Raw genomic sequence first — 27620 nt, 5'->3', positions numbered from 1 at the left:
TGATTCTGTTGATGTCTGCCACCCTCAGCCTGCTGCCTCAGCACACAACAGCAAACATGATCACACTGGCCACCACAGACTCGTAGAACATCCTCAGCATCGTCTGGCAGATGTTAAAGGACCTCAGTCTCAGGAAATAGAGACGGATCTGACCCTTCTTGTAGACAGCCTCAGTGTTCTTTGACCAGTCCAGTTTATTATCAATTCGTATCCCCAGGTATTTGTAATCCTCCAGGATGGAAACAGGGGTCGCCGGTACCTTTGCTCTCCTGAGGTCTACCACCAACTCCTTAGTCTTTTTCACATTAAACTGCAGATAATTCTGCTCACACCATGTGACAGTGTTTCCTACCGTGGCCCTGTACTCAGTCTCATCTCCCTTGCTGATGCATCCAATTATGGCAGAGTCATCAGAAAACTTCTGAAGATGACAAGACTCTGTGCAGTAGTTGAAGTCCGAGGTATAAATGATCGGTTGAGTTCCTCCAGCTTTTTATGCGTGGATATCTTGTGTTGTCTATTTTGATGTTAAGTCCATTGATGCTATGGGTTATGTGAAAGGATGGTATGCCATTTTGTTGAGATATTGCTGTAGATGGAAGGTGGGTCAAGAACCAAGAGACATGAATTAAGATGATTGATGGATCCAAAGTGATGAGAAATCAGCTTATTTTTACAAGTAGATAAGTCTTAAATATACCTCAGAGTTAGTGTTGGTAATAGTTCAATGGAAGAACTTAAAGAACTTAAATCTGAAAGGAAAGTTAGTTGCAGAATTTTGTAGAGAGGCCAAGAGTATAGGAATGGGTAGATTTCTTTTGCATAAAGACGGTATGGACTTTGACAGGATGAACGCCCTCCTTTTGTTATCTAACCACCCAGAGAATTGCTGTGATGGTAGAGGCAGTAATAAGTGAAGCTGTAGATTTCTATTTTAAGATGGGCCAATTTCCACTGTGGTTAAAGTTAGTTTTTCTGTTGAATGTTAAATGTTCTCAGTAACCATTCTGTCTAATGGCAAACATGTTATTTCCATTTAAAGCAGGGGTTCCCAACCTTTCTAATGCCATGGACCCTTACCAGTAACCATGGGATCTGTGGACCTCAGTCTGAGAACCCCTGTTAGAGAGTTATTGGAGTTACTATGTACTCCCAAATAGCAGGGTGGCTATTTTATTAAACTGACTAAAATATTTGACACATTGGAAGAACAAAAAAATTACTTTGATTATAGAAGTAAGCGAACCGAAGGCAAGTAAAAGGTGATCTGTGTAGCAGTGCGGTTCAATGCTGTCTTTATCTTACCGGGTTTATCCTCATTTCTTTTGAGTGAACTAGAGAAAGTGCTCTGCACCTTCCTGACGTATTCTATTCAGTACTACCCGGGTTTGATGGCAGGATTTGCATTTGGCTCTTCACAATATTTGTGATTAATAACAAACACAAATGAAATATTTATAACATAGAAGCTTTGGCTTTGAGCTTCCGTTTCAATTATTTGCTGCAAGAGCAGAGACCATAGAAGCCCAAATGGCAAATGAAAGAACAGTAAATTGAAAGTAAAATGTACCACTTTCCTTCATGTTGTCTTTTTTGAAATGTGCGCAGTGCACAGGGGAATTGAGATAAAATGTTCTGAATTAACTGGCATCTGGTGAGACATAAAGGCCACACAAATGCTGTGGTTTGTTTAAAAAGTATTAACAATCTGTGACGATGTTAGCTTTGGTTATGCAAAGCTCAAGTATTTTGGCACACTTTATTCAAACACTATGATCTATTATTTATTAACATCTGTGACTACACTACTAGAGTATGTCTGAAGATTGACTAATTTGATGTTAGTAAAGAATAGCGAGGCTGCTTTCTTCAATGGTGTGTGGGCTTCAGCAAGCTGACAGGACAAGACCTCTAAGAAGCTTGGGAGGTCCTTGGCTCAAGACTGACACGAGAGGGAGAGAGAGAGAGAGAGATGCAGAATGAACAGGCAGGGCACTGAGCCTATTAAAAGCAGGTGGTGGCCCTGATGAGAGTTGATGCCAAGAACCTGCACCCTCAACTGGTCACTTTTTGAATTTATGAATGGACAACTCGCGGATCAGCATTCCAGGATCCCTATAGACAAACAGTTTGTGGCTTGCGTGTGGAGAATCAGAAAGTTAAAAAAAAATTACTAGAGGGATAAGAGGAACATTGGAAGAGTATGGAGAATAAATAGGAGGTATTAGACCACATGGTTATTTAGAAAGAGGTGCCAGTCCATCATCCTCCCACTGCTTGTACTCAGCCCAGCTTTTGCATCAAACTGGATTGATTAAATCCTTGCAGCTTCACGTTTTGGGAAGGAGGTCTTATGTTTCTGAAGTATTCGCGACAGCTTGGTAATTAGCGGACGGTTCCTTCATTTTGTTATTGAATGACATCTAAACTATTGAAGGTGCTTGTATTTCTTTTAAATGTTTGAGGTGATGTTGCTAGTCACCTATTATGTTTTGTAACTTTAAAGCATTAAACTAATTCAAAGGAAGACAGGAGTTTGAAGGTCTAACTTTGAGTTTAATTGAGGCGCGCACAATGACATGGTAGCGTAATTATGTATGCAGTTTATGTATTTATGTTGTGGACAGACTCAGACTCTCACTCTCACGCTCACGCTCACACTCACACTCACACTCTTATTTGTCTCAGCTGTTTGTCCTGCATCCTCCTGAGACTGGGTTTGAGGAGATCCAAGCATGAACACAAGGGATGACCCAGGAACAGCATAGCTGGTGAGTTGTTGATTGTGGAGTGTGTTATATTATGATATGCAAGGAGGAAATTGGAAAGCTCCTGGTTCAGTATTAGTGTAACGTGTTCTGCTGCCATTGCTTGCAGTACATTTTTTAGTCTCTGGACGAACTTTTCCACCAAGCCATTTGTATCTGGGTAGTATGATGAAAATATAATATGTATTATTCAATTCATTTTTAGGAATGTTTGAAACTGTCTCCCTCACCCACCCTCCAACAAACTGTGGTCCATTGTCATTCACTATGTGTTCTGGAACACTAGTCCTTGTAAACAGGCTTCTCAGCTCATCAACAGTGTGCGAGGCTGTAGCGGAGTCAATTGGGAACACTTCTGGCCACTTTGTAGCTGCATCAGCTACTACCAAAAAATTTGTGCCCACGAATGGTCTGACAAGATCCGTGTGAATCCTCTGCCAGGGCAATGCAGGCCATTGCCAGGGATGGAGAGGCGCTGCTCTTGCCTCCCCAAACAGTGCATAACTAGCTGCTCGATCTGCTGATCTACCCAGGCCACCAGACAAAGCTTCAAGCTAATGCTTTCATTTTAACCAAGCCTAGATCACTAGCATGTGTTCCTCCAACACTTTTGCTTGAATGGTGCAAGAACTCTCAACCCCCACATAAGGCAATCTCTATTAAGGTCAAGTTCATCTCAGCGCAGGTAAAGATGGGGAAACTGGAGTTTCTTTTCACATTTCAGCCATTTTGGGTGGCCATGTAGACCTGAGACTGTTTTTTTTTTTGGTTTCCCTTTAGATTATCTGTGCCTTAATAGGGAGACTTTAGATTTGTGTTATGAAGAATGTGTCAAGAGGAATGTCTTTTTTAGTAAATTTTTCCAGTACTTCCTTTTCCAATGGTAAAGTATATGACCTACTTTGTTGCATTTTCAGCAAGTTTCATCCCTAAACCTGCATTGGTCTGGTGTATGTGAGTCCCTGCCTCAACAGTAACACAGTTTGTTCAGCCAGGCCAGTTTCTGTTCAGATGTTGCTATTTTATGAACTCTCACTTTCATTCCTGACTGCAACTCAATTGCATTTGTCTATAATTTCCTTGAAGCAACAATTTCAACTGTTCTTTCAAATATAAGTTGTGCTTCAGTTAGGAGCAGTTTCTTGTAAGAGTCCACAAACGAAACAATTTCTTAGTGTATCATTAAGCCCATCACCAAAATGATAATGCTCAGATAATCTTTTCCATTTAGCCATGTATGCGAAATAGACTCTCCTTTTTGTTTCCGCTTATGAAACCTAAAACATACTGCAATCAGCATTGGCTTCAGTTCCAAATGTTCCTGCAGTACTTTGCCAATATCAGCAAAGCTCATTTCTGCTGGTTTGGTTGGAGCAGTCAAACTTCAAAGCAAACTGTGCCTTTAATCCCAATGCACTCAGCAAAATTGGTATTTGGTTTTCATTGCCCATCCTCGTTTTGTATTTCAACACATTAAACTAATTCAAAGGAAGACATGGGAGTCCGAAATGAGTGTCTAACTTCGTTTACTTTAACAAGGTTTGCACATATCATTTGGTAGTATAATGACATATGCAATTCACATTTATACATATAACCTGTAATGAATTATTTAAATGAACAAGGATATATACACACACAAGATTACTCAAATATTACTTGCATTTTAAATACACAATATCACAAAGTACCATACTTGTATATTGGCAAGACAAGTGAGTGTATGAGAAATTTTGAAGGAGATTGTCCACCTCCCTACTCAAGACGGATCTGTTGAAGTAGCCTTTGTGATCTCATAACAAGGAATGTGCATGACATCAGCTTAACTAATAGGGCTCACTATTGACTGGCACGAGCTCAGTTTGTTAACTCTGGGGGAATTCACAAACATTCAATACTTGAGTTGTTTTGGAGATCTGTCAGACAATGATGTTAGTGTCAGATACTGCATGACCTCTCCTTTTCATTACCATTTTAATTTATTTTGAAATTAAATTGTCATTTTGATATAAAAACTGAAAACTCTCCATTCTGCAAAGTTTGCCAACAGTGATAATTGCTGGCAGTTTTACTAAATGTTTGTTTAATTGAATATTCTACATCATGACAAACTAAAGATGACAAATGTATTTACAAATCCATTGAGCTTGATGGAGCAGATGCATATGATTTTTAAGTTTATTTAGTTTGGTGTTAACAAAAGAGTGGTTGGAATCAAATATCACTTTTTTGCTTCAGCTAAATTAAATAGCCTAACTTTTTTTTTATTGTCATGTGGTTGCTTCTGATAAGATGCCGGGATTTAGTAGAGGGAATAGCTATTTTCTTCAGCTGTCCCTTTAACTGATTATTTGGAACATCTCAGCATTCTTCGTTACATCCATGATTGGTGTGTTTCATATTTATTTCCCACCTTAATAAATGCAGTAACATGGGAACCTTATAAATACTGAAAGCAGATGTGAGCAATGCAGTGTCAGCTGTTCCATTGCTACTGAGAAATACTTAGGAGTTTTCTGCTTTGGATGCTGAAGGGAAAATCTAAACGACACAAGCTTCTGTTTTGTTTTCTAGTTCCTCTTTATTCTAAGAACTTTTAGTTTTATTGCTGTTTATAGAAATAAGGAAGTAGAAGAAATAATAAACTGGTAAGATTTGAGATTATTCTCAAAACTGTAATTGTAGAATTTTTGCCTGTCAGCTAGATTTTTTAATGGCAACACGACAGGGAATTCCAGAAACAAGTTTTATATCATCGGCATATGTCATGAAATGTATTGTTTTGCAGCAGCAGAACGTTGCAATCCATAATAAAAACTATCAATTACAGTAAGTATTTTGTATTAAAAATGAAAATTAAATGAAATAAGTAGCGAGAAAAGAGAAGAAACAGAATACAGAGGTGGTGCTTATGGGTTCATTGTCCATTCAGAAATCTGACGGCAGAGGGGAAGAAGATGTTCCTGAAACATTGTGTGCCAACAGGCTTCTGTACCTCCTCTGTGACAGTAGCACTGAAAAGAGGGCATGTCCTGGGTGATGTGAGTCCTTAATGATGGATGCCATTTTTGAAAGGCATTGCCTTTTGAAGGTGTCTTGGTTGCTGGGAAGGCTGGTGCTGATGATGGAGCTGGCAGAGTTTACAACTTTATGCAGCTTTTTCCTGACCTGCGCAGTGGCAATTCCATACCAACCAGTGGTGTAACTGGTTAGAATGCTGTCCATGGTACGTCTGTAGAAATTTCAAAGATGGTGCCCCGTGTGGCAGCTGTGCTGCGAGCTGCATTCCAACTGTACAGTGTACTGTTAATTTCTGTGATTTCTTTCGCATTTCTTGTTCAAGTAGCTGATAGTCACATCGGATACGATAGACTGACTCTTCTGAACAACGGGAAGACAGCATTTACCCACTATGTGCCGCCTTTTCTACACTGGGATCCCCTGCTTGCGCGATCAATGGGGGGGCTCACCTACCACACTGCCACTACCTCGGAAGTGGCGTTGGAGGTGAAGGAGAAGGGCCGGTGTCGTGGTGAGGTTGAGATGGCGTGCTAATCAGCCGCTGCTCCCTAGCATACTCCTGGCTAACGTTCAGTCCCTGGACAGTAAGCTGGGCGAACTGAGAGCCAGAATCTCCTACCAGCAGGAAACAAAGGAATGTGCTTTGTGGAGACCTGGCTGATGGATGAGATGCTGGATCATGCCATTGAGCCCTCCGGGTTCTCCCTGTTCCAGGCAGACAGGTCAGAAACCTCTCTGGGAAGAGTAAAGGAGGTGGGGTATGCTTCAGGGTCAAAGGTGCCTGGAGTGGCCCCTGGAACGTGTATGCCCTCAATTCCTTTTGTTCCCCAGATCTGGAGCTCCTGGTGCTGCTGTGTAGACCTTTCTGGTTGCCTAGGAAGTTTGTGGCTGTTATTATCACAGCTGTATATTCTGCCGCAGGCTGATACTGACCTGGCTCTCAAGGAACTGTGCAAGACCATCAGCACCCTGGAAACTGCACACCCGGAGTCTGCCTTCATCGTTGCTGGTGACTTTAATAGAGCATTGCTGACTAAAGTCTCACCGAATTTTTATCAACACATCCAGGTGAGCACACAGGGAGATAGCATACTTGACCACTGCTACTCTCCCTTTCGCAATGCTTACAAAGCGCTCCTTTGACCCCCATTTGGAAAATTGGATCACTCTTCGATTCTGCTTTTGCCGATGTACAGGCAGAAGCTGAAATAAGAGGCAGTCATAGTTAAAACCGTCCACTGTTGGTCCGACCAATCAGCCTCCAAGTTGCAGGACTGCTTTGATGATGTCTCACGGAAAGGGTCACGAGTTTCATCTGGAAGTGCATCGAGGATGTTGCCCCCCCAGAAATCGGTTATGGACTTTACAAACCAGAAACCCTGGATCAGCAGTTCCATGCGAGCAGCACTTACTGTGTGACACGGAGCACATGTTGTCAGTGACCAACAGGAGCTCAAGAAATGCAGATCGCAGCAAAACAACAATACAGGGATAAGATCCAGACATAACACAATCCAGCAACAACACATGCAGCTTAGGGCAAGGTCTGCACATCATCGCAGACTTCAAAGCCAAACGCAGTGGAGTTTCCAACATTGCTGCCTCTCTCCCAGACAAGCTAGCTCTTTTACGCTCGATTCGATGTTACCACCACTGAGCCCCTGAGGAGACTTACAGCTGATAGGACTTGCAGCTTGGTCAACTCTGAGGCCGAAGTATGCATGTCTTTCCAACGAGTGAGCAGTCGCAAGGCTGCTGGACGGAATGGCATCCCAGGGCGGGTACTGAGAGTGTACGTGGCACAACTGACAGGTACGTTTACAGACATATATAATCTCTCCATCTCCCAGTGTAAAGTGCCCTCCTGCATCAGAACATCCACCGTTGTTCTTGTACCTATAAAGACCAAGGTAACAAGTCTGAATGGCTGGTGTCCTGTCACACTCACCTCAATAATAAGCAAATCCTTTGAGAGGCTGGTCAAGGACTACATCTGCAGCTTGCTGCCACCCAAACTGGACCCCCTACAATTCACCTACTGACACAACCGATCAACAGACAACACAATAGCCACAGCTCTACATACCGTCCTTAGACATCTGGAGAAGAGGGATGCTTATGTAAAAATGCTGTTCTTGGACTGCAGTTCATCTTATTCAACACCATAATTCCCTCCAGGCTCAACTAGAAGCTCAGAGTCTCTGTCTTCATCCTGCCTTGTGCAGCTGGATCCTGGACTTCCTGTCAGATTGCCAGCAGGTGGTAAGAGTGGGCTCCCTCACCCCTGCCCCTCTGACCCTCAACACAGGTGTCACTCAGGGCTGTGTCCTAAGCCCTCTCCTTTACTCTCTGTATACCCATGACTGTGTCGCCATCCACAGTTCCAATCTGCTAGTTAAATTTGCTGAAGGTACTACACAGATTGGCCTGATCTCAAATAATAATGAGGCAGCCTACAGAGAAGAAGTCATCACCCTGACACAGTGGTGACAAGAAAACAACCTCTCCCTCAACATCGCAAAAACAAAGGAGCTGGTTGTGGACTACAGGAGGAATGGAGACAGGCTAATCCCCATTGACATCAATAGATCTGGGGTTGAGAGGGTGAACAACTTCAAGTTCCTCAGCATTAAACATCACCTAGGATTTCACGTGGTCTGTACATGCCGGCTGTGTGGTGAAGCAGGTACAACAGTTCTGCTTTCACCTCAGACAGTTGAAGAAGTTTAGTGGGTGCCCCCAAATCCTACAAACTTTCTACAGTGGTACAGTTGAGAGCATCCTGACTGGCTGCATCACTGTCAGGTATGGGAACTGTACTTCCCTCAATCCCAGGACTCTGCAGAGAGTGGTGCAGACAGCCCAGTGCATCTGTAGTTGTAAACTTCCCACTATTCAGGACACTTACAAAGACAGGTGTGTAAAAGGGGCCAGAAAGATCATTGGAGACCCAAGTCACCCCAACCACAAACTGTTCCAGCTGCTACCATCTGGGAAACAGTACCGCAGCATAAAAGCCAAGACCAACACGCTCCAGGACAGCTTCTTCCACCAGGCCATCAGACTGCGTAACTCATGCTGACACGACTGTATTTCTAAGTTATATTGACTACCCTGTTGTGCATACTATTTATTATAAGTTACTAAAATTGCACTTTTAGACAGAGATGTAACATAAAGATTTTTACTCCTCATGTAAATATGAAGGATGTAAGTAATAAAGTCAATTCAATTTGCAGGTGTCTTTAGTGACATATCAATTCTCCATAAACTGCTAATGAAATGGAGCTCCTATCATTCCTTCTTTGTATTTTGGGCCCAGGATAGATACTCAGAGATTTTCACACCCAGGATCTTGAAACTGCTCACTCTTTCCACTTGTAATCCCTCAGTGAGGAATGGTGTGTGTTCCCTCAACTTCCCCTTGCTGAGGTCTGCAATCTGTTCGTTGGTCTTACTGATATTGAGTGCAAACTCCACATCTTTACTTACAGGACTTGCTACAATTACTCACTGAAACATGTCCCCTTTTTCCTGAAGTGTTCATTGTAAGGGTAAAAAGCTATCTTTCCCACTCGTATTCAAGGACGAGAACCACAATCAGCGAGGCTACAGTTAATTCACGTCCTTCATTTATGTCTATATTGTGACAGAGGGCTCTGTCACTGGCCTTGAACAGCACTGCGGTAATTTCACAGCCCCGAAATAGCACGTGCAAACACATACTGGGTTTGACGGTTAAGTCTATTAATACAGGAATGTTTAAATTAGTTATGTTTGTTGTTTGCCTGCTCATTTGTTTGTGGTTTGGCAGTTCCAGATACGGCTCGACAAAACCGAGGCACTGCTTCCAGGCCAGTATAATTCGTGAGAAAGTGCATGTGCACAGTGTGCAGACAGGGCATACCATGGACAAAATGGAGCTCAGTGTAGTCCTCAGGGTGTTATTGGATAGATCCTACTAGTAGGTTTTTGTAAATTAATTTGAAGAAAGAGTTACACACACAATCCAATCTTCCGTCCTTGGACTCACTTTACACTGCACGCTGTCGGAGCAGTGCTGCCAGGATAATCAAGGACATGACCCAACCAGCCAATACACTTTTCGTCCCTCTTCCCTCCGGGAGAAGGCTCAGGAGCTTGCAGAGTCATACGGCCAGATTTGGGAACAGCTTCTTTCCAACTGTGATAAGACTGCTGAACGGATCCTGACCCGGATCTGGGCCGTACCCTCCAAATATCCGGACCTGCCTCTCAGTTTTTTTGCACTACCTTACTTTCCCTTTTCTATTTTCTATGTATGATAAATAATTTTAATTATTAATATTTACTATCGATTTGTACTCCAGGGAGCGTGAAGCGCAGAGTCAAATATCGCTGTGATGATTGTACACTCTAGTTTCAATTGTTTGGTGACAATAAAGTATAAAGTAAATACCATTGATCTGCATAAATATCACATTGTGAGTATGTGAGAGAAAGATATACAAACGTTTGTATATTGTGATTTACTGATGTCACTTAAAATAGCAAAAAAAAATGCCAACTAAATTATATTACACAAGTGGATTTCTCCTGGGGTGTCGGTTTTTTTCAAATCAGAGGAGGGTGAAAAATTGGGAGCACTTAATAAAACACCTGATCTGCTATTGCAATGGAGCCAGTTTTTTTTTCCCAAGAGACCTGGAGCCCTTCGCAATATAGAAACCAAGTATTGCTATTCTTAACTGATCAGGAATTATTTGGTGTTTATTAAAATTTGCCAGCTATTTCATGGAGTAAAGTTTGCTTTGATTATTTTAGCTTTCTGCCTTAACTGCAAACTTGAAAGATTCTTCTCTCCTTTACCACTAATTCACAAAGATTCCAGGAAATTCTGTTACTGTTGTAACATCACAAGATTTACACAGGGCTTTCTACCTTTCCCTCTGGCCTTGTCCTTGTTCCCCTCTCCCTCTCTTCCACCAGCCCACCCACTTTTGTGTGATATTGCGTTCATGAACTCAATGGCAAATAAATACGAATCTTCTAATAAACATGAATTTTCATTTTAGTTGAACGTTTACTATTGTTTTGGGAAAGGCCTGGTTTTTGGCAACTTTGCTGACCATTCGATTCAATACAGCATCAAGAAATTTGGTCATGCAGATATCTGATCCTGTTCTAAAGAACCTCTATGGATGCAAATGGCCCTTTTCTTTATTATTAATACAAATATTTTTCCTCAGTGAGGGAATTTGGTAAAATGCTTGTAATTCTTTTTTTTTAGATGTAAAACAGTGAAGTAATGTTTCAGTCAACCAAGCAATTTAAAGGGAGCACGGGAAACCAGTCTTGGTGAGTTTCAAGGGAGTGTGGTAAACATCACCCAGTGTTAGTCAAGTGGCAAACCGTTGAGATAGCTGATGTGGCTCATTGCCCACATTGAGTCTGGCTCCCTTGTACTTTTGTCTTTGGAACATACTTGCTCGATTCTAGTGCAGCATGTGGAGCACGGCTGGAACACTGATGTCAGCTAAAGATTTCCACGTTCAGTTATACACATGCAAAAATACCAAAGCTGCTGCCAGTTTCAGGGTATAATAGTGGTGAACAAGCCGGAACATATCCTGCTGTAACTTTTCCAGAATCGTGGTTACACTAAATTGATGTGGCTTTTTGTAGATATTGATGTGTTCTTTTTAACCATAACTAAAATGTATTATTTGTTGATGTTTTACAGTTCCAGTACGGGAAGATTTTGTTCTCTGCTGTTTTACTCTTTAGCAATGTAGAATGGGCAAGGTGGGAGAAGGGTCACAGACTTCAGTTCTTCATTATCAATATCCACTCAGCCAGGCATGCCTGTTTCACATTAAGTTGGTGATGACAAGAGCATGCATGCATTGTTGTGCTGAGATGAATTCATTGAGCTAGTTTCTACCTAAAAACATACAGAATATAATGCTGTACAACTTGGGTAGGATTTTTTGCAAGATGAATGCTACTTCTACTGAAATAGTTAAATTTCTTTCAACATAATTCCTTCATGGCAGAAATATGGTTTTGATTAGGTAGTTACCATGTTTTTACTGAACTGGATGAGAGTGATCATTACATAGATTTTTGCTCCAAAGCAAATTAACTTTTGTTTTGAAAAAAACCTACACCTCAGGAGAAATCTATTTACATAATGTAATTTAGTTGGCTTTTTTTTTGCTTATCTTAAGTAAACTACAATGCATAGAATTGTAATACTTTTGTTTTCTGTTGAGGTTGAATAAAGTATTGCAAGGAATCCATAAAGATGCTTCTGAAATGTGTAGACAAGGTCAAACAGGTTTAGAGTTTAAATGGTTTATATGTGGGAGGCATATTAAAATGCACAATAATATAACAGCACATACCCATGAATGGCAGAGTGTACTAGCAAATAGCGGTATGCATGGTTGACATTATTCGTTGTATAGAATATTATTAATAGAATATTTGATTAGAAAATCCATGGTTTTAATGTTAGATAAGAAAGATTTTAGCTGACAAATTTAAAAAAACAAAGTTTCTTCCATTTTCATCCTACACGTGCCCCATTGCATCTACACCCACACAGCTCATGTAGAGTATAGTTCCCTCTAGCAGGTTGTCATGGAAACTCACATTTCAGCAGGAAGTTGAAAAGGATTTCTTTTTTTAAGATGTATTCTTTTAGCTATTTTTGGACATAGGTGTTATAATGTGGGCGAATTGGGATGGACTGTGTGTGCATGCCTTAATTCAGCATTTTGTAAAGGAAATGAGTAGTCATTGTGGTCTTTGGCTGCTTCCCTATAACTTGGACCAAATAGGGTAAAGCTATTTTTGTTGCTTAAATTTTCCAAAGATTTGAGCTGCTGGTTCTTGTATCAATGGTCAGAAGTGCTCAGAATTTTAGTTAGAGGATTCCTTAATATTTTTAATATCTTGATTGAAGCTCCCTTTGGAGTTGGACTCCTGGTCAGCATTAAGGCTATGTTCACCTGCATTCTCTAGGGCTTGACGAAGGGTCTCGGCCTGAAACGTCGACTGCACCTCAACCTAGAGATGCTGCCTGGCCTGCTGCGTTCACCAGCAACTTTTATGTGTGTTGTTTGTTCTCTAGGGCTTTGTCACTTCCATCTGGTGCTTGGACTTGACATTTGTAACATAGATAACATCATTTGGAAGTACTAGTGAAACTGCTTGATGAAGTTCAAGTTCAGAATCAGATTCGAGTTTCTTATCACTGCCTTATTTGACATGAAATCTGTTGCTTTGCCGCAGCAGTACTGTACAATGCATAAAGTGTACTATAAATTAAAGTAAGAAATATACATTAAAGATTTTAACTTAAGTACTGCACAAGTGAGTGTTCATGGGTTCATTGCCTGTTCAGCAGTCTGATGCTGAAGAAGAAGAAGCTAAAACACTACAGGCTCCTATACTACCTCTCTAATGGTAGTATTAAGTAGAGAGCATGTCCTGGCTGGTGGGGGGTGGTTACTTAATGATGTTTGCCACCATTTTGAGGTATCCCCTTTTGAAGGCGTTCTCGATAGTAGGGAGGCTTGTGCCCGTGATGAAGCTAGCTGAGTTAATAACTCTCTGCTAATAAAGAGAGTTAATAACTCTCTTTTCCCTATCCTGTGCATTGGCCCCTCCATATCAGATGGTGATAAAACCAATTAGAATGCCCTGTACGTTACCATCAGATGTACTGTTGCCATGGGCATATGGACCCAAAGTATAAATGCCATGAAAATTAGCTTTTTACAGCAGCAGCATGGTACATTAGTAGATGAGGGCAAACATAGGTTAAGATAAACTGAAGTTAACTTAAATTTTGTATAAATTACACCTGTGCAAAATAAATAATAACATAAACTTAACAACACTAATGCAGGATTTGAGAGAGAGGGGGGAAAAACAATACTCCAAGGTAGCATTAAGGGGTTTTCCAGGTTAGTTGAAGAAATTGATGACTGTGGGGAAGAAGCTGTTGTTGAGCTTTGAGTTATGGTGCTTTGGGCTCCTGTACCCTCTGACCAATGGTAACATTGAGTAGAGAGCATTGCCTAAATGGTAGGGGTTCCAATGATGGATGTTGCTTACCTGAGCTCATGTAGAAATCCTTGCTGATAGAACTGGCTGAGTCAACTACTCTGTAGCTTTTTGCATTCTTGTGCATTGGAGTTTCCATACCAGCAGTCAAAATAAGACCAGAAGATATAGGAGCAGAATTAGGCTGTTTGGTCCATCGAGTGTGCTCTGCCATTTCATCATGGCTGATCTTGTTTCCCTCCCAGCTCCAATCTCTTGCCTTCTCCCCATATCCCTTCATGCCCTGACCAATCAAGAATCCATAAACCTCTGCCTTAAATATACATGAAGACTTGGCCTCCACAGCTGCTTGTAACAAAAAATGCTACCGCTTCACCACTCTCTGGCAAAAGAAATTCTGCCTCATCTCCATTCTAATAGGATGCCCCTCTTTTCTGAGACTGTGTACTTTGGTCTTAGACTGTCCCACCATAGGAATCATCCTCTCCACATCCATTCTGTCAAAGCCTTTCACAATTGGATTGGCTTCAATGACGTTATCCTTCATTCATCTGAATTCCAGCACATACAGACTCAGAGCTATCGGACTCTCTTCAATGACAATCCATTTAATCCTGGAATCATTTTCGTGAACCTCCTTTGACCCCCTTCCAGTTTCAGCTCATACTTTCCAAGATAAGGGTGGGTCTCAAACCTGCTCACAATACTCCAAATGCGGCCTTGCCAGTGCTTTATAAAGTCTCAACATTACATCCTTGCTTTTATGTTCTAGTCCTTTGAAATGAATGCTACATTGCATTTGCCTTCCTTACCGTGGACTAAACCTACAAATTAAACTTTAGAGAATCCTGCACAAGGAGTCCCAAGTCCCTTTGCATCTCAGGTTTTTGTATTTCTCTCCATTTAGAAAATAGTCAACCCTTTCATTTCTTCTACCAAAGTGCATGACCATGCACTTCCAGACTCTGTATTCCATCTGCCATTTCTTTGCCCATTTTCCTAATCTAAGTCCTTCTGTAGCCTCTCTACTACCTCAAAACTACCTACCTTTCCACCTATCTTCATATCGTCTGTAAACTTTGCAACAAAGCCATAAATTCCATCCAAATCATTAACATATAACATAAAAATAATCGGTACCAACACAGGCTCCTGAAGAACACCGCTAGTTACTGACAGCCAGTCAGAAAAGGCTCCTCTTTATTCCCACTCTTTGCCTCCTGCCAATCAGACACTGCTTTATCCATGCTAGAATCTTTCGTGTCATACCGTGGACTTGTAGCTTGTTAAGCAGGCTCGTGTGGCACCTTGTCAAAGGCTTTCTGAAAATCCAAGTACACAACATCAACCGATTCTCCTTTGTCTATCGTGCTTGTTAATTCCTTAAAGAATTCCAACAGATTTATCAGGCAAGATTTTCCCTTCAAGAAACCATGCTGACCACTGCCTATTTTTTTCATGTGTCTCCAAGTATCCTGAGACTTCATTTTTAACAATCAACTACATCTTCCCAACCACTCAGGCGGACTAACTGGTCTATAATTTCCTTTCTTCTGTCTCTCTCCCTTCTTGAAAAGTGGAGTGACATTTGCAATTTTCTAGGCTTCCGGAACCATTCCAGAATCTAGTGATTCTTGAAAAATCATTACTAATGCCTCCACAATCTCTTCATCCACCTCTTTCAGAACTCTGGGGTGTACACCATCTGGTCCAGGTGACTTATTTACCTTCAGACCTTTCAGTTTCCCAGGAAACTTCTCTAGTTATGGTAACTTCACACACTTCATGCCCCCTGACACTCTAGATCTTCCGCCACCCTGATGCAACATACTCACTCAGTTCATCCGCGATTTTATTGTCCCCCATTACTACCTCTCCAGCATCGTTTTCCAGCAGTCCAATATCCACTGTCACCCCTCTTTTACATTTTATGTATCTGAAGAAACTTTTGATATCCTCTCTAATTTTATTGGCTAGTGTACTCTCATATTCCATTTTTACTCTGCAGGGAATGCTTTTCTCTGCAAAAGTTCGCCAGAGTCTTCACTGACAAGCCATATCTCCTTAACTTTTTATGAAACTAGAGTCTTCATCGTGTGTGTGCTAGTCTCAGGATAGCACTTTGGTGACACTTAGGAACTACCTTTTGTACCAAAGACCCCTCATGCGTGTTTGCTTGACTTCACCTTTCAGAAGTCCATGATCAATTCCTTGGACTTCCTCATGTTGAGTGCAAGACTGACATTATGAAATCAACCAATGAATGTATCTCACTCATGAGAAGGAAGTGCAGTGACCAAGGGGAAATATAAACCTCGTGGAGTAAATGGTGAAACTGATCTGGTCAAACTGTGCCTGGAGTCCTATACTGATACAGCACAGAAAGTAGGCATCCAACCCAACATACCTGTGGCAGCATTTTAAAGAGCTGTGCATAATTTAGCAGATGTTCTTGACCACATATCCAATTCCCTTTCAAAGTTATTGATGGGTCTGTTTTTATTATTGTTTCAGATAATGCATTCCAGGTAATAGTAGCTTGTTATGCAAGTTTTATCTTAGCTATCTAAGTTTTGTCTCAGACTAATTTACAGCCTTCTCTATTTCTATATTCCCTCGAAAGTTGCTCTGTTAACTTATTTGAATCCTCTTTGTTTTGCTACCAGAACAAATTACTACATATTTCCAATTTTACGCTGGTCTTCAATCCCTGTCTTCCTGAAATCTTTTACAATCCTCCTAATGGGTGGAAACCAAATCATTATATTTAAAGCAGAGATAGATCAATACTTTAATGACTGAGGGATTGGGGGTTATAAGGAACTGACACAAAAGAGAATTTGAGGAAAACATAGATTAACCATGCTCATACTGAATAGTGGTGTAGGCGCGAGGGTCCCGGTACTTGCTCCTGCTCCTGTTTTCTTGTGTGCTGCATTTCTAAGTTTCATTTTGGATATCAAAATCATATTAGACATGGAAATATGAAGGCAATGGAGGGACGTGAATGATACACAGGAGAAAGACATTTAGTATAAATTGATATCTAGATTAGCATAGCACCATATACTGAATAGCCTGTCCAGTGCTGTACTGCTCTAAAATCTGAAGTTTGACCTATATATACCGTTATCGATATCGAGTAAGAATAGTAGTCCTGGCACCTAGTCTTGGAAGATGATACTGAGCACCTTGTTCCATCATGATACTGTTCACCACTACAAATCTGCAGATGCTGCAAATCCCAGCAACACACACAACCATTACACTGTTTTCAGTTCATTTGTGAGATTTTCCCTATACCACTGCTGCCTCTTATGAGTCATTATTTCAAAAATTAAGTTTAAATTCAAGTTTATTGTCCTTCCACTGTGTACATGTACCTGTATACTGTCAAATGAAACAATGTTCCTCCAGGCCAAGGTGTACAGCCAAGTCCATATCACTCACGCACAACATACAAATAAATTAACAAATAATAAGGTGCATTTATGACATTTTTAAAAAGTAAATAGTTTTGCGCTACTGGCACTTCATACCTGATGAGACTTGGGTGGTGGCAGGAAGTTTAGTAGCTTTATGGCCTGGGGAAAGAAGCTGTTTCCCGTCCTGACAGTTCATGTCCCAATGCTACGGTACCTCCTGCCTGATGGTAGGGGGTCAGAGAGATTGTTGGGTGGATGAGAGCAATCCTTCACAATGCTAAGGGCCTAATATACCTGGTAATTATCTGGGATGAGTGAAAGAGGGATCCCAACAGTCCTTGCAATACTTTGTCGTGCCTTGCCATCTGATGCTTTGCAATTCGAGTGCTAGACAGTGATGCAGCTGGTCAAGGCACTCTTGATGGTGCACCTGTAAAAATTGATTAGAATTTCAGGGGGTGGGGTCTCTCTTGCCTCAATCTCCTCAGGAGGTGGAGACGCTGCTCTCTGCTGTGCTTTCCTAATTAAAGATGTGGAGTTGAGGGACCAGGTGTGATCATCCAAAATGTGCATTCTGAGAAACTTGATACTCCGAGCTCTCTCCAGAGAGAAACCCTTTATGTGTGGCGAGAAGCAGTCAGACTGCGTCTTCCTAAAGTCCGCAATCATCTCTTTAGTCTTGTCCACATTGAGACTGGAGTTGGGCTCACACCATTCTACCAGCAACACTACCTCCTCTCTGTACACTGTCGCATCGTCATTCTTGAGCCAACCACTGTTGTGTCATCAGCAAAGCTGATTCAGTTTGAACTGGATTGAGCAGTGCATTCGTGCGTCAGCAGTGTGAACAGCAGCAGGCTGAGCATATACCCCTGAGGGGTCCTGGTGCTCAGTGTAATGGAACTAGAAATGTTGCTGCCAACATGGACGAACCAGGGTCTTTCTGTCAAGAAGTGGCTTGTACCATTAAACAACATTATGAAATAAGATCTCCTTTACACAGAGAATGACCTGCACGTTATCTGTGAACGTAAGGATCATGGAGTCTGTTGAAAGCAGTGAAGGGATTGAAAACGCCTGTCAGAGCAGAAATTAACTCAGTATTAGTCTTCTGTAGTTGCCTCTTGATACCCTTGGGGAGAAAAAGCCAAGGTTCCCCTCCATTTTGCTGTACCTATTGGGAAGTCCATCAGTAGAAGAATGGGAAATGCAGGAGGACTGCTGACTGTATAGTTCAAAATAAAAGATGATAAAGGGGGAAAAACGGGCTTCGCAAGTTTATACTGTTACTTGAAGCATTGGCAAACACTAACTTTTTCCTTAAGAACCTAATGTTTTCAGTATATTTGAGAGAAACAGTGGAGTTAAATGTTAAATGTGTCTATTTGGAAAAAATGTCAAAGGATACTCTGATTGCTGAATGAGAGTTCCATACCACAAAAGTCACAAGGTCCTGTGATCCACATCCCCTGCGAGCCCTGGGGCAAGGTACAAAGGTCAAACCCATGACTGGCGAGTACTCGGGTCAAGCCTGAAGGTCAAACCTTGATCAAAGAGTCAATGCCCAGATATCGGTGAAGTCCAGAAGGCAAAGCAGAAGGTCAAGGCTCGAAGGTCAAATCCATGATCAACGAGCCCTGAGCCTCAGGCCTGAAGGTCAAACTGTGATCAAAGAGTTCTGATGTCAATGCCCAGAGGTCAGTGAAGTCCAGAAGACAAAGCTGAAGGTCGAAGTCGGCAAGTCTGATTGTAGATGCCCAAAGATTGAATCTGTCAATCTGGGCCCAATGTCTGAGAGTTTGGGCCAAATACTGGAGGCCCAGAGGCAGCCTACTCTGGGGGTAAGAGGGGGCGGGTGGGTTGGAGGGTGGGAAAGGGTCTTGTTTTCCTGTTTATAAACACAAGAAATTCTGCAGATGCTAGAAATCCAAAGCAATATACAAAAATGAAAAAAAAAGTGGATGTTTTGGGCCAAGACCCTTCTTCAGAACTGGAAAGGAAAGGGGAAGATACCAGAATAAAAAGGTGGGAGGAGGCAAAGAAGGATAACTAGAAAGTGGTAGGTGAAGCCAGGTGGGTGGGAAAGGTAAAGGGCGGGAGATGAAGGAATCTGATAGGAGAGAAGAGTGGACCATAGGAGAAAGGGAAGGAGAAGGGTCACCAGAGGAAGGTGATAGGCAGGTGAGAAGCAGTAAGTGGCCAGAGTGGGGACTAGAGGAGGAGGGGAGGGTGAGGGAATTTTTTTTAATCTGAAAGAGAAATTGATATTCATGCCATCAGTTTAGAGGCTACCCAGATGGAATATGTGTTGGTCCTCCACTCTGAGAGTGGTCTCATCATGGCACAAGTGAAGGCCATGGACTGACGTGTCAGAAAGAGAATCGAAATCGGAATTAAAATGTTGGGACACTGGGAAATTCCGCTTTTGGCGAAGAGAGCGGAGATGCTCGATGAAGCAGTTTCCCAATTTACAACGGAGGTTGCTTTGTGAGTCCCACCATAAATCAGTGCCTCTTACAATTTTATATACAGGTCCACAATCCCTTATCTGAAATCCTTGGGGCCAGTTGCATTTTGGAATTCAGAATTTTTTGGATTTCAAAAAATTGATAATTAACCTGTCTCAGTGTGGGTGGACTTTAGGACCCGGGGGAGCTCTGGACCTACGCACATCCTCCCGTATACTTTAAATCATCTCTGGATTATTTATACCTAATACAATGTAAATGCTATGTAAATAGTTGTTGTACTGTATTGTTTAGGGAATAATGACAGGAAAAAAGGTCTGTACATGCTCAAACAACGAGTGCTGGAGAGAGAACTTGCGGGTTTTCCCGATTCGTGCTCTTTTGATATTGTCACAGCATTAGCAACTGCGTAAATGGCATCCTTTACATTGAACTCCTTCAGGAAGTCTTAGATTCCTACTCCTCTGTTGACTGCCTTAGCATGTTTAAAACCTGTTGGTGCTCTCTCATCAGCCGTTGTTAATGTTTTTCTAGGAACGTAGCGCCAGTGCAAAGTTGTTTCATCAGCATTGTAAATTTGTTCAGGGCTAAGGTTTTCATCAGATATTATCTTGGCAAATTCATCAATGTAATTTTCAGCTGCTTCATGATCAGCAGAAGCTTTTTCACCGCAGATTTTCAGATATTTTACACCATGACGCTTATTAAGTTTCTGCAGCCAACCCTCTGAATATTGACTCAATCAACACATGGTCAAGATCTTCATTTTTTGCCCTATGTTGTGTTTTTCTATTTTTCATGAGTTTATGGTCATCACTGTCACTGTAAAACTTCAGTAACTTGTCTTTCTGTTTCTTTAAATCATATACAGTGGTAGTTCCGGCACGATAGTCTTCAGTAAGACATCGCACAAACACACCACGATCAAGCTTCTGCAATAATTCCACTTTCTGCGTTATTGATAATGATAGATGCTTCCTTCTCTTTTTCTCATTGTTACCCATAGGGTAAAGGACAAAGGACAAAGGAGGAGGTCCTGAAGAGAGATTTCCAGGAGTTAGGAAGGAAGCTGAGAAGCAGGAACTCCAGGGTAGTAATCTCGGGATTGCTACCTGTGCCACATGCTAGCGAGGGCAAGAGTAGTCGGATCAGGCAGATGAATGCGTGGCTGAGAGACTGGTGTAGGGGGCAGGGCTTCAGATTCTTGGATAATTGGGATCTCTTCTCGGGAAAGTATGACCTGTTCAAAAAGGACAGGTTACACCTGAACCCGAAGGGGACCAATATCCTGGCGGGAAAGTTTAATAGAGCTGTTAGGGAGGGTTTAAACTAATTTGGCAGGGGGATGGGAACCGGAATGATAGAGCGGAGGAAGGGGAAAACAGAAATAAATCTAAGATAGTGAGCAGTAAAGATGTCAGGAAAGACAGGCAGGTGATGGGGCAAATGTGTAGCCATTGAGATGAGTTGAAGTGCAATAAAGTTGCAGTGAAATCAAAGCAAAAAGTATCAAATACTGGTCTTAAGGCATTGTACTTAAATGCACGCAGCATAAGGAATAAGGTGGATGATCTTGTTGTACAGCTACAGATTGGCAGGTATGATATTGTGGCCATCACTGAGACCTGGCTAAAGGATGCATGTCTCTGGGAGCTGAACGTCCAAGGATACACGGTGTATTGGAAGGATAGGAAGGTAGACAGAGGGGGAGGCGTGGCTTTATTGGTAAGAAATGATATTAAATCATTAGAAAGAGGTGATATAGGATCGGAAGGTGCAGAATCTTTATGGGTTGAGCTAAGGAATAGCAGGGGTAAAAAGACCCTAATGGCAGTTATTTATAGGCCTCCAAACAGCTGCAGGGATGTGGACTACAAATTACAACTGGAAATAGAAAAGGCTTGTCAGAAGGGCAGTGTTATGATAATTGTGGGGGATTTTAACATGCGAGTAGATTGGAAAAATCAGGTCGGCACTGGATCTCAAGAGAGAGAACTTGTAGAATGTCTGCGAGATGGCTTTTTAGAACAGCTTGTTGTTGAGCCCACTAGGGGATCAGCTGTACTGGATTGGGTATTGTGTAATGAACCGGAGGTGATTGGAGAGATTGAGGTGAAGGAACCCTTAGGAGGCGGTGATCATAACATGATTGAGTTCACTGTGAAATTAGAAAAAGAGAAGCCGAAATCTGATGTGTCAGTGTTTCAGTGGAGTAAAGGAAATTACAGTGGCATGAGAGAGGAACTGGCCAAAGTTGACTGGAAAGAGACGCTGGTGGGAAAGACGGCAGAGCAGCAGTGGCTGGAGTTTATGCGAGAAATGAGGAAGGTGCAGGACAGGTATATTCCAAAAAAGAAGAAATTTTCGAGTGGAAAAAGGATGCAACCGTGGTTGACAAGAGAAGTCAAAGCCAAAGTTAAAGCTAAGGAGAGGGCATACAAGGAAACAAAAATTAGTGGGAAGACAGAGGATTGGGAAGTTTTTAAAACCTTACAAAAGGAAACCAAGAAGGTCATTAAGAGAGAAAAGATTAACTATGAAAGGAAACTAGCAAATAATATCAAAGAGGATACTAAAAGCTTTTTCAAGTATATAAAGAGTAAAAGACAGGTGAGAGTAGATATAGGACCGATAGAAAATGATACTGGAGAAATTGTAATGGGAGATGAGGAGATGGCAGAGGAACTGAACAAGTATTTTGCATCAGTCTTCGCTGAGGAAGACAGCAGGATACCGGACACTCAAGGGTGGCAGGGAAGAGAAGTGTGCGCAGTCACAATTACGACAGAGAAAGTACTCAGGAAGCTGAATAGGCTAAAGGTCGATAAATCTCCTGGACCATATGGAATGCACCCTCGTGTTCTGAAGGAAGTAGCTGCGGAGATTGCAGAGGCATTAGCGATGATCTTTCAAAAGTCGATAGATTCTGGCATGGTTCCGGAAGACTGGAAGATTGCAAATGTCACTCCGCTATTTAAGAAGGGGGCAAGGAAGCAAAAAGGAAATTATAGACCTGTTAGCTTGACGTCGGTGGTTGGGAAGTTGTTGGAGTCGATTGTCAAGGATGAGGTTACAGAGTAACTGGAGGCATATGACAAGATAGGCAGAACTCAGCATGGATTCCTTAAAGGAAAATCCTGACTGACAAACCTATTACAATTTTTTGAGGAAATTACCAGTAGGCTAGACAAGGGAGATGCAGTGGATGTTGTATATTTGGATTTTCAGAAGGCCTTTGACAAGGTGCCACACATAAGGCTACTTAATAAGATAAGAGCCCATGGAATTACAGGAAAGTTACATACGTGGATAGAGCGTTGGCTGATTGGCAGGAAACAGAGAGTGGGAATAAAGGGATCCTATTCTGGTTGGCTGCCGGTTACCAGTGGTGTTCCACAGGGATCAGTGTTGGGGCCGCTTCTTTTTACATTGTACATCAACGATCTGGATTATGGAATAGATGGCTTTGTGGCTAAGTTTGCTGACGATACGAAGATAGGTGGAGGGGCCGGTAGTGCTGAGGAAACGGAGAGTCTGCAGAGAGACTTGGATAGATTGGAAGAATGGGCAGAGAAGTGGCAAATGAAGTACAATGTTGGAAAGTGTATGGTTATGCACTTTGGCAGAAAAAGTGAACAGGCAGACTATTATTTAAATGGGGAAAGAATTCAAAGTTCTGAGATGCAACAGGACTTGGGAGTCCTCGTACAGGATTCCCTTAAAGTTAACCTCCAGGTTGAGTCAGTAGTGAAGAAGGCGAATGCAATGTTGGCATTCATTTCTAGAGGAATAGAGTATAGGAGCAGGGATGTGATGTTGAGGCTCTATAAGGCACTGGTGAGACCTCACTTGGAGTACTGTGGGCAGTTTTGGTCTCCTTATTTAAGAAAGGATGTGCTGACGTTGGAGAGGGTACAGAGAAGATTCACGAGAATGATTCTGGGAATGAGAGGGTTAACATATGAGGAACATTTATCTGTTCTTGGACTGTATTCCTTGGAGTTTAGAAGAGTGAGGGGAGACCTCATAGAAACATTTCGAATGTTGAAAGGCATGGACAGAGTGGATGTGGCAAAGTTGTTTCCCATGATGGGGGAGTCTAGTAGGAGAGGGCATGACTTCAGGATTGAAGGGCGCCCTTTCAGAACAGAAAGGCGAAGAAATTTTTTTAGTCAGAGTGTGGTGAATCTATGGAATTTGTTGCCATGGGCAGCAGTGGAGGCCAAGTCATCGGGCGTATTTAAGGCAGAGATTGATAGGTATCTGAGTAGCCAGGACATCAAAGGTTATGGTGAGAAGGCGGGGCAGTGGGACTAAATAGGATAAAATGGATCAGCACATGATAAAATAGCGGAGCAGACTCGATGGGCCGACTGGCCTACTTCTGCTCCTTTGTCTTATGGTCTTATGGTCTATCTGCAGCTCTTTTTGACATTTTCACAGTGAAGTTAAACACAAAGTCAACAGTGAACACAAAATATCAGCGAACAGCAAATGTACGTGTAACCAGTACGAGCGCTGAGCCACAGCTGACGTCCGGCAGCCTCTGCTAGTGCTGCCACATCACACCTGAGCGACGTCAGCTGCTGGCGTGCCAAACAAGCCTTGTTACAACATGTTCCACGTTCCACAAAAAAAACTTTAGTTTCCAGAGCTTTTCGGATTTCAGAATTTTGGATAAGGGATTGTGGACCTGTACCCCTATCAGATCACCTATTGGTCTTCATTCGGGGTAAAACAAGCCCGGGCTATGCCCAGCATGCCACAGTAGCGTAGCAGTTAGTGTGACGCTATTGTAGCTCGGGGTGTCTGTGTCTGTAGTTCAGTTCCGACGTCATCTGTAAGGAGTCTGTACTTCCTCCCAGTCGAATGCGTGGGTTTTCTTTGGGTCCTCTGGTTTTCTCCCACAATCTAAAGACTTGCCATAGTACGTTAATTGGTCATTGTAAATTGTCTCGTGATTAGGCTAGGGCTAAATCCGTGGTAAATTGGGGGTTGTTTGTCAGTGCCAGAAGGGCCAATGCTGCGCTAAATCGTTAAATAAATAAATAAAATATTCAGTTTCTCACCATAACTCAAGCAATTCAGTTCAGGCAAGTGTCAATTTAGGAAGTGTCCTAGGACCAACCATCTTCAGCTGCTTCATCAATGACCCTCCTTCTGTCATAAGGTCATTTGTGGGGATGTTCACAGATGACTGCACAATGTTCTGCAGTTATTCGTGACTCCTCAGGACCTGGATAATATCCAGGCTTGGGCTGACAAGTGGCAAGTAACATTTGAGCCACACAGGTGCCCGGCAATGATCATCTCCAACAAGACAGGTTCTAACCATTGTCCCTTGGCATTCAGTGGCATAACCATCACTGAATCCCCTACTATCAACATCCTGGGGTTACCACTGACAGGAAACGGAACTGGTCTAGCCATGTAAACACCTTCGCTACTAGAGCACGTCAAAGGCTAGGAATCCTGTGGTGTGTAGCTCACCTCCTGACTCCCCAAAAACCTGTCCACCATCTACAAGGCTCAGGTCAGGAGTGTAATGGAATACTCGCCACTCACCTGGATGAGTGCAGCTCCATCAACACTTAAGAAGCTTGACACCATCCAGTACAAGGCAATACCCCTTCCACAACTATCCAATCCCTTCACCATTGACGAGCAGTTGCAGTAGTCTGTACTATCTACAAGATGCACTGCAACAACACACCGAAGTTTCTAAGGCAGCACTTTCCAGACTCACGACCACTACCATCTAAAAGGACAAGAACAGCAGATATCTGGGAACACCACCACTTGGAAATCCCCCTCCAAGTTATCGCCGTTACTTCATTGTCGCTGGATCACAGTCATAGAATTCCCTCCCTACTGGCTCTATGGGTGTACCTGCACCTCAGGGACTGCAGCAGTTCAAGAAGACAGCTCATCACCACCTTATCAAGGGCAACTAGGGATGGGCAATAAATGCTGGCTTAGCTGGCGACGCCCACATCCTGAAAATGAATAAATTAAATAAAAAAGGCAGCATCCTGAAAAATCTCCTCTGACCCTAAATACAACCTTCCTACAGTGTGGCATCAGATTGGACACAATACTCCGAGTGCAACCTAGGTAGTGTTTTGTGAAGTAGCAACATAACATTCCAACCCTCGAATTCTGTACCTGAATCTGTGAAGGCCAGCCTGCTCTCTGCCACTGTCACCACCTTATCTACCTGTGTTGCCACTTTCAGGGAACTATGGAACCGAAGCACACAGTTCACCAACATCCCTTAATGCCCTACCATTTACTATGTATGTCCTACCCCTGTTTGACTTAAATTGCATTACATTGCAAATTCCATCTGCCTACACTGTGCCCAACTTTCTATCTGACCTATATACTTCAGTAGCCTTTGACAACCTTCCTCATTATCCACAATACCAACTTTTGTGTCACCCACAAACTCATTAATTATGTCCACTGTGATTTGCGAGTTCCAAGTTTCTTGGAGTGCACATCACGGATGATCTCACCTGGTCTCTCAGCACCATCTCTTCCAGTCAAGTAAGCACAGCAGTGCCTCCACTTCCTGAAGAGATTGAGACGAGCGAGGCTCCCCGCCCCCATTCTAGCCACATATAACCAGCGCGCCATTGAGAGTTTAGTCACTGTCTGGTATGGAAATTGCAAGACATCTGACCACAAGACCCTGCAGCGGATTGTGAGGACTGCTGAGGGGACACACCCCAACACTCTTCTCCCTACACCCAGCCCAACCAGGACATACACCAGAAGTGCTGTGTTCACAGAGCCCTCAGCATTGTCAGGGACCCCTCCTATCCATCCCAGAGTCTCTTTAACCACCTACCAGCAGGCAGAAGGTACCACAGTATAAGTACAAGGACTTTTAGGTTGGATAACAGCTTCTTCCCCCAGGCTGTGAGACTTCTGAACACCCTGCCAGCACCCAGTACACATTACTTATGACAGCACCAACAGAATTATACTGCTGTATATTTAGCTATATGTAGTATATACACTTGGTCAACTTGTACATCTGTACAATATTTTTTATCATCTGTTGATATTTTATTGCTGAATGTGATATATGTACTGTGTTTGCAGCTGGGTCCCAGAGGAACATTGTTTCGTTTAGCTGTATACATGAGTATGGTTGAATGACAATAAACTTGAACTTAAGGTGTGAATTTGACATGTGTTACACTATCAAAGGTTTTTTGTTAAGAGATGCAGTTTTAGGTGGGAATTACAGATCCTGTTTTTGTAAAGGAAGAAAAGTGGATGAGCTCAGGGCATGGATCAACACCTGCACTTATGATATTGTAGCCATAACTGAGACTTGGTTGCAGGAGGGGTAGGGACTGGCAGCTCAGTGATTCAGAGTTCTGTTGTTTTAGGTGCGACAGAGCGGGAGGGATTAAAGGAGGAAAGGGTGGCATTACTAGCCTGGGAAAAAGTCATGGCAGTGCTCAGTCCGGATAGATTGAGAATTCATCTAGTGAGGTGATATAGGTGGAATTGTAAGAAAAGTATGTCCACGTTAATGGGGCTATTTTACAGACCACCCAACAGTCCGAGGGATTTAGAGCAACAAATTTGTAGAGAGATCGCAAACTGTTACAAGAAGCATGAGGGTGTTGTAGTAGGTGATTTTAATTTTCCACATATTGACTGGGACTTGACTTTTATACTGTAAAAGGGCTGGATGGATGGGAAAGATTTTATCAAAGGTGTTCAGGAGAGTTTTTTTTTAATCAGTACGTAAAAGACCCAAAGAGAGAGTGCGGTGCATGATCAGCTGTTAGGGAATGAGACAGGGCAGGTGGCAGAAGTTTGTATAGGTAAACATTTTCATCTAGTGATCACAATACCATTGG

The 27620-nt window shown here is 42.4% G+C and overlaps 1 protein-coding gene across 2 annotated transcripts in view; it reads left to right on the top strand.

The window, feature by feature from the left end:
* The window catches only part of LOC140193994 (CYFIP-related Rac1 interactor A), a 234044-nt gene that overhangs the window by 60583 nt on the left and 145841 nt on the right, over positions 1 to 27620 (top strand). The window contains exon 2 of one of the 2 annotated variants that reach the window (XM_072251282.1): positions 2689 to 2771. The exons of the other annotated variant lie outside the window; for it this stretch is intronic. The gene's annotated coding sequence lies outside the window, so the exon portion shown is untranslated. The remainder of the gene's footprint in view (positions 1 to 2688; positions 2772 to 27620) is intronic. 2 annotated transcript variants of the gene reach the window in all.

The sequence above is a fragment of the Mobula birostris genome, chromosome 2, assembly GCF_030028105.1.
Source record: "Mobula birostris isolate sMobBir1 chromosome 2, sMobBir1.hap1, whole genome shotgun sequence".
Classification (NCBI taxonomy): Eukaryota; Metazoa; Chordata; class Chondrichthyes; order Myliobatiformes; family Myliobatidae; genus Mobula; species Mobula birostris.
This window is presented reverse-complemented; position numbering and strand designations above follow the sequence as displayed.